Raw genomic sequence first — 7,958 nt, forward strand, 5'->3', positions numbered from 1 at the left:
GGGGCTTATAAGAAAGATGGGGACAAACGTTTTAGTGCGGCCTGTAGCAATAGGAGAAGGCTTAGTGGTTTTAAACTGAAAGAGGTAGATAGAGACTAGATAGAGAGAAGAAATTTTTTATTATGAGGGTGGTGAAACTGGGAGAGGTTGCACAGAGAGGTGGCAGATGCCCCGTGCCAGGGAACATTCAAGGTCAGGTTGGACAGGGCTGTAGGCAACCTGATCTAGTTGAAGATGCCCCTGCTTCCTGCAGGGGGGCTGGACTAGGGGACCTTTAAAGGTTCCTTCCAACACAAAACCATTCTATGATTCTGTAAACTACCACTGTCATTCCGGCCACTGTGTATTTATATATACTTGAGGAAGTTGAAGTCCTTCACAACTGAAATTTTACTCTGAAAGTTCTGAATTGCCTTGAAATTCTCAAGAGCTTTTCTACAAAATATCCTTTCCAGAGATACTGATATTCAGGTCCTTGACCGAACCCTGTACCTGAGGTTGTTTTACAGCAGGGCAGTAAAGTTTTGTAGAACAAGTGAGGCTGAGAGACTGCCCAGATACATTCTCCTCCAGGTTCTCCCACACCCATGTGGCAGCACCTTCCAAAAACACTTTTCTATTCATTCCTGATAGTTCTAAACATCTCTAACAAAATTTCACCAATGTCCTCCCCCCTGAAGCAGTGCTGCTGTTACCACAGATAGCAATGCAAAGATGTTCAAAGGAAATGGTCTGAAACACTTGGAAGCTAAAGGTCACAATAAGCAGGAAAAGAAAATACTTCACCATCTACATGAGACTGTTGGAAACTTTTTGCCGGTGCAAGGTGGAAATTTCCAGCTACCTGCAGGAGACAGTAATCTTTCATGAAAAGGCCTGAATCTACATAAATAAAGCAGTCATACCAGCGGTTGGATTTTCAAATTTTTGTTTGAGTAAGATAGACAATAAGCAATTCATTTTCATGGCTGACAATACCAGCAAATACTGTCCTAAAAGAGAGATGCATTTCCCCTCTTCCTCACAGGCAGTCATGTGGAAAGCCATAATCACATACTGATGTTGATAACAACTGTTCTATGCAGAGTATTTTAGTGGACATGAAAATGGGAAGAAGGCGGAATTAAGTCTACTGGGAGGGAACTAACTGCTGCTGTAGGAAATACAAAAAGGTATCACAGAAAAGGAAGGAGAAAGTAACTGAGAGGGTCAGCTGGCAGGGTAAGAAAACCTTTAATGCAATAAACAACAGTGGTCCTCTGTATGAAAACAAGCTGCGTTCAAAAATAAAGCACTAAACTTACCACAAACACACACACTCCCCCAAAAACCCACCAAAATCTCCAAAATCCCCCAAAAGACAAAGGTAATTAGTATTTTAACCTGGAATATGAAAAGGATATAGATATTAGATGTCAGTCTTCCCTGACACTTGCTAGCATTCATATACACCCTCTCCTGGAAGACTTCAATGGATCAAGCTCACATGCTACATTACACCTTTGAATGTCTGTGCAAACCTACTGCATATGTTAACTGCGGACCCGATGAGAATGGAGATGTGCAAAAGCCCAAGTGCCTAACAATGGCCCCCAGAAATTTCCCTAGTGACACCCACCCTTGGACCCTTGCTACCCACAGCACTTCCCTTTGAATCTTTCACTGGGGTGGGGGCCCAGCTCTGAGTCGTGACTAAAGCAAGCCCAGTGGTAATCACGTCTGTGTGCATTTTTCCTTTACCAGTCAATACTGCTATAGTTGCCATTTAAATATCTGACTGAACAATCAAAATGGTTACCTTGTCAAAAGGTTTATCAATAGCATTTTCTAAAGATAGATCTAATTCAAGAGCTGGACCGTAACGTTTGAGTTCTCTCAGACACGCATTCAAAATGTCCAGGATCGAAGTCTAAATAGCAAGCATAGCAGGCATCATCGACACATGTATTTCCACCACTTCAGGTTTATGCTTCTCTAAAAATGAGTTCACCGCTATATGAAATCTAAGAGGAAAACAGCTTATTAAGATTTACATATATTGTCTGCTTGACCTACAACTATTCAGAAGTTTGTATAAACTACAATTACTTTAAACATAAAGAAGTTAATTGCAAAATCAGTTTCTACCGATGTGAAGACTGCAATCTCAGGAACAGCCTCAGAAAACCATCTAGAAAGTTACCGCACTACATCCTACATCATTATTACACATAACAAATATTAAAGTAAAACAAACAAAAAAATCTTGTCAGGGAGAAACTGGAATGGGTTCATAAATCCTTTGGAATCACATGGTTCGACTAGCAGATTCTGGGATGTTCCTAGCTTCTGGTCATAAGCAGCAGGTCCTCGTTAACACACTGCCCTTACAGCCAATCCAGTTGTACAGGTATGGAGATGCTACCTGACTTTTACTAACTGAACAGACTGAAAAAAATGCCATGTCTGCTGACCCCAAACTCAACAGGTGTTTCCCTTACTGCATGCTGCACCCACAGGTCTCCGCATGGTTCAGATGCCAAGGAAGAAAATTTAAGAGAGCTTCTATTCAACCTCTTGTATCCTAGTTATGTCCATTTCTACTTTGTGATACTGAAAGAAAGACTGTTAAGAGTTTACAATGCAGAGTAACAGTACATTAAGATAAAGTGAAACACATTCCGGACTAAAGGAACAAATGAGTAGACCTCCTTGGCCCAATGCAAGAGCATTGAATGGGTGATCAGCTAAGCGCCCAATTCTGTTTGTGGGTCTGCTCCTAAAAGACTTCATGCACGTCACAATCTTGGCGATTTGGTTTCTATCAGTCATCAAGAAATATTCTTCATATACAACATAAATGGAAAAGATGATTAAAAGAATATGACATGTAGAAAGAAACCCATGGAGCTTCATTACAGCTGGAAACAAATACCTCTGTGAATGGCAGAACTGAGAGCATGTACTTCTGTTACTTCACAGCTTAAATAATCTGTTTAATCAGTAAAGTTTTTCTTAAGCTATTAGGAATGTCACTTTCCGCTGTGATTTCTGTTGGCTAAAAGGACAGCTATACCATAAGGTTCAGCCCTTATAGATTTAGTTTGGGTCTATTTTAAAAAAACCAGAAGTTTAGGGTATTTAAGACCTCTTCTTCTGTCAAAAAAGGAATTAAATTTGTTTGGAAATACAAGAAGAAACACAGTTTAGTAGCATGACTGCATACACCTCATTGTTTTAGGAGCCCATTGTAACACCCTTAATTATTTTTTTTTTGTAAGTTTAACTCTCCAATGAAATAAAGAGGTGCCTTACCTTGGCGACAGATAAAGTTTCCCGACAAAAAGATTTCTCATCACTTTTTCCACATGGCAAAAAAAATTGCGTAATGCAGCCGCCGGGTTGCTGGAGCGCTGCTGCCATCTAGCGAAATATATTTGGGTACTGCAGCCGGCCCTGTTAGTGGAGCGCTCCTGCCATCTAGCGAAATATATTTGGGTACAGCAGCCGGCCCTGTTGGTGGAGCGCTGCTGCCATCTAGCGAAATATATTTGGGTACTGCAGCCGGCCCTGTTGGTGGAGCGCTGCTGCCATCTAGCGAAATGTATTTGGGTACTGCAGCCGCCCTGTTGGTGGAGCGCTGCTGCCATCTAGCGAAATATATTTGGGTACTGCAGCCGGCCCTGTTGGTGGAGCGCTGCTGCCATCTAGCGAAATATATTTGGGTACTGCAGCCGCCCTGTTGGTGGAGCGCTGCTGCCATCTAGCGAAATATAATTGGGTACTGCAGCCGCCCGGTTGGTGGAGGTCCTTTCCTGCTATTTTGTGACTTGCGTTGGAAGTGCCTGGCACCAGGTTCTAGTATTAAGGCAGAAAGCCCCAAGGCCTCGTACCTCTGGGTGGCACATGCTGTGTCACACCAGCTGTGGTGCCTTCCCGCTTTACAAATGCAATCAGTTTTGGCAAGTTTACAAAACTAGTGCTTTATCAGGAAGGTGTCTTTGGGTTTCAGCTTACCCCTTTCTACTTTTCATATGCCTACATCGCAAGAAAAAGAAAGGGTTTTGCTTCTCAGGTTTGCTCCAGTTACTCGGCAATTCAGGCATGACCACAGCAGAGCTGTTTTCCTACAGGTTTTTTTGTTTCCAGAACCCTCCCTCCCCTCTCTAGAGAGGGCTATGTGCAGGGCAAAGCGGACACTATGAGTAGGGACGACTGAGTAAAGTTACCAAAGGGCACGTGGTGCCTTCCTCGAAGCAAGGGACTGATTTCAGTTTTTCTATGCTTGGATGACTTTTGCAGCTCAGAGTTTGGTTAAATCTACTCGTGGGGCAGCACTTGAACGTCTGTTGAGTGATTTCATACTGGACAACAGCAGCCACACCAAGACAAAAGTCTCCTCGGGGACAGACACGATAGCAGACTTCGTGTGGGCTGAACTCACCTTTTGCTTGCAACCGGCACCTTATTTTGCAAAGGAATCTTTGAAACCCTCTTTCTTTGAGACAAGGGACCGTAAGGGCCAAGGGCCAAAGCAGCCACGCTGCAGCCTGGAGCCTGATGGTGGCTTCTCAGGTTCTAGCAATGGCTGTGGAGCACAGCTCTTGTGTCACCAAGCAGAGCGCCTGACACCCTGAAGTGCCTCGGCGCCCCGGGGGTGTGAAGCCTCTGTCTGGGGATCAGGCAGCCTCCCACCACAGGTCTTGCTGAGCTAAAATGACTCTGCAGAGGCTGTAAAATTGTCTCGGAGTGCTGTGCTGCTTAAGATGAAAGTGCTTCCGATAGCTCAAGCTAGCCCACCGTCTCAGCTCTTACGAGCTGTACCTCCATATGCAATGGGAAGAAGTATTTAACGCAGTAACTCCAACTCTAGGCTTGGCACCCAAACCTGTAGATCAAACAGTCCATTTATTCTTATTATTGGAAGTCTCCTTCCTCCCCTCCGAAGCCTGTCGTGCTTCCCTCCCTGGGCGAGGGCCCTACTCGTCTCGCATATCCAGCAAGCAGCCTCTCGAGTGCAGTTTCCACAGGCACATCTTCTTGGTCTGGGCAGGTCAATGTAGGTATCTAGCGTCTGATCGTCGATACCGGGATCAATCGCACAGAAAGCAGTCTTCAGATCATCTGCCTTCCCCTCTCTGTTCCAAAACAACACAGTCACCATTACGTTGTGGTATGTGAAAAGAACATTTACTTACTTGTGTCACAGTGAGAATCCATGTTGCCCGAAATGCAGAGGAGAGATGTCTTTTGATACAGTCATCTCTGCCTCTACTAGTATCCTGTTGTTAAACACATGTGCAATAAAGACTGGTGAATGCTAAACTTCAAACTGAACGGAAGTTAAGAAATCTTAGATTCATGATAACCTGGGAAGACCTTAATTTCACTCTATTGTGCATTGATATCCCTTATTACAGAACTGTACTTCTTGCTAATTCAGTGCCCACGTTGGACAGGATTTCACTTCACAGGCACCTGCCCACCTCTGGCGTTCTCCTCGGTGCTCGGTGTGGCACCAGACTTTTTTTCAATGCAGTAATTGCCTCTTGTTTTGAGGTGGAATTATTTCTCAGATTTGCACCAGTTGTCAGTCCTATTTGCTCTTCCCACTCCTCAGAACCAGTCTCTGAAGATGTACAGGATTTTACCGCTATTTTTGGAGAGCTGAGGAGTGTGGATAACTGGCTAGCTGAAAAAGTTCACATAAACATAGTCTAGCTGGCTGGACAAAAATGCGCATCGCTCTCAGCTTATCTGAAGTAAAGCACAAATACGCTGCCTTTGGCTGTTCTTGTTACACAATAACAGGAAGATTTCGGTGGGAAAAGAATGTTGCAGGTGGGAACAGATAACTACAGAAGAGAAACTAGGGGTGGGCTTGATATTTAGGCAACTCACCAATAATGAGCTTAACTTTTGTAATACGTATGAGCTAATTATAACAAGGCATAAAAGGTGACTGTAAGGCACAATAAACGAAGTCTGCTGATCACTCATATTGATTGACTGTGTCTTCCCTCCGTCGCGCATCTGCCCCTACGCACGAGGCCGGAAGCCCCGCCCCTAGGGGGTGTCAAAGCCGCTTCTGCGCATGCGCCGCCCTCGGTCGGCCAGAAAGGCTTCTGCGCATGCGCCAAAGCGGGATTGCGTCATCTGCCCGTACGCCAGAGGCCGGAAGCCCCGCCCCCTTCGGCGTCAAGCCGCGTCTGCGCATGCGCTGCCCTTAGTTTGCCAGAACGCCCTTCTGCGCATGCGCCGAATTGCGTCATCAGCCCGCGACGTGCCCGGAAGCCACGCCCCCTTCGGCGTCAAGCCGCGTCTGCGCATGCGCTGCCCTTACTCCGCCGGGGGGGGGGGCGCGGTGCTGCCGCCTGGCGAAAAAAATTGGGTACTGCAGCCCGTCTAGCTAACGGACTGCACAGTTTATTATATAGGCACGGCATCAAGAAGGGAACTCTGCCCACGGCCCGTTAGGAAGTTGCCTGGCTTCCCATCTCGGTGGATGAAGTTCTGGCAGCGAACATTCCCGATTCCACTAGTCTAGCGAAAAAGAAAAAAGAAAAAAAAAAAAAAAAAATCACTCGAGAGACCAGGCTTACGCTTTTTTTTCCCCCTTATAAAAACACTAGCAACAGTGCCTGAACGGGAAAAGGGGTCACGAAAGTTTTTATTGTAAAATGGAAGGGCACGAAAGAGAACAGAATTCGACAGACGATACGTAAACCTCTCCAGCTCTTTCCCCGTGCCTATCGGACATCGGTTTCCAAAAACTTTCTCGGGTGAGCGTCTTTTGTCTTTGAGCAGTGCAACAGACGCTTTGCAAACAGCACAAGTCTGCTTTTGAACCATCGTTTCAGACTTTGCAATCCCTTGAGATGGGGCGCTTTGTACTTAAGAGAAACAAAACCCACTCTGAGTCTTTCCTTTAACGATACAGGCCTATTCCCCTTTCCCTTAGAGAAACAACCTACTCGCTTCTGATCTCTCGAGGAATCTTAATACTCCCAACACACTGCGCCGTCAAGATCAACAAAGCAGTTTCCTACCACGTTGCCAGCGAGCGATAGGACCGTCTCGAGACGAAGTTTCCTCGGACAAAAACCAGAGAGATCTATCTTCAAGACTCGGTCCAAACGGCTCCGTCACCGTTCCGTCGCAGTCCCCTTCGGCTCCACACCACTGCCTTGTGGGAACGCCCCCTAGAAAAAAAGAAACGCTTTCATCAGGGTAACAAGCAGAATACAGCTCTAGCCTTGAGGACGGCTGGCACGCACACGGCCCGTATCGCCGCAGTCCCCTGAGCCGCAGCTCAGCGCGCGCCGACAGCGGTGACGGAGGACGCGCTGAAGGCGAAAAGCCGAAAGCCAACCCCCCGAAGCCCAGAACCGTGCTCAGGCACCCGGGAGTTAAGCCTAAAACCGGTTGAAAGAGCTGCCTCCTACCTGTTCCCCCGCCACCTCTCCCCCTCCGAGGCCAGCACCTTTCCTCGCGATCCCTTTCCGCAAACAAAAGACGGACGCCTGCGGCCTCAGCTCGGTACCGAAGCACCACGATGCGCTTGCCGGCGGCGTGCTCTCTCACAAGGCTGACAGCTTCTCTGCACGCAACAGCCGAGGCCCTGTGAAAGGGGAGGAAGGCAAACACCGATCACGTCTCGCCGGGGTCAGGAGGGAGACGGGGTGCGCTGCAGTCAGAGCCCAACGCCTTCCCCAGAGGAATTACCGGGCCACAACAAGAGGCAGGAGCGATCGGCAGACAGGCAGGTAACACGCACGGCAGCGATACCCACGGCAGACTGGCAGGACGCTTCCAGCCGCTTCACCCCGCCGCTTTGTTTCGAATTTCGTTAAAAGGCAATCCGATTCTTAAGGCTCACTCTGCTTTGAGGAGCTGCTGGAGAAAGGCTAACACGTGGCATTGGCGTTACCGTCGGAATTCCGGCGTAAAAATCACGGCAAAGCCGTGCCTTGTCAAGC

General features: G+C 47.1%; 1 long non-coding RNA gene across 1 annotated transcript; it reads right to left on the minus strand.

Annotated features, from left to right (window-relative positions):
* Positions 1 to 6,340: 6,340 nt before the first annotated feature.
* On the minus strand, positions 6,341 to 7,956 carry LOC119154221. Its single transcript, XR_005106389.1, has 4 exons — positions 7,705 to 7,956; positions 7,425 to 7,600; positions 6,707 to 7,181; positions 6,341 to 6,522 (listed from the first exon to the last, which is right to left on the minus strand). It is a non-coding gene; the product is annotated as an uncharacterized LOC119154221 (long non-coding RNA).
* Positions 7,957 to 7,958: the final 2 nt, after the last annotated feature.

The sequence above is a fragment of the Falco rusticolus genome, chromosome 10 (genome assembly GCF_015220075.1).
Source record: "Falco rusticolus isolate bFalRus1 chromosome 10, bFalRus1.pri, whole genome shotgun sequence".
Taxonomy (NCBI): domain Eukaryota; kingdom Metazoa; phylum Chordata; class Aves; order Falconiformes; family Falconidae; genus Falco; species Falco rusticolus.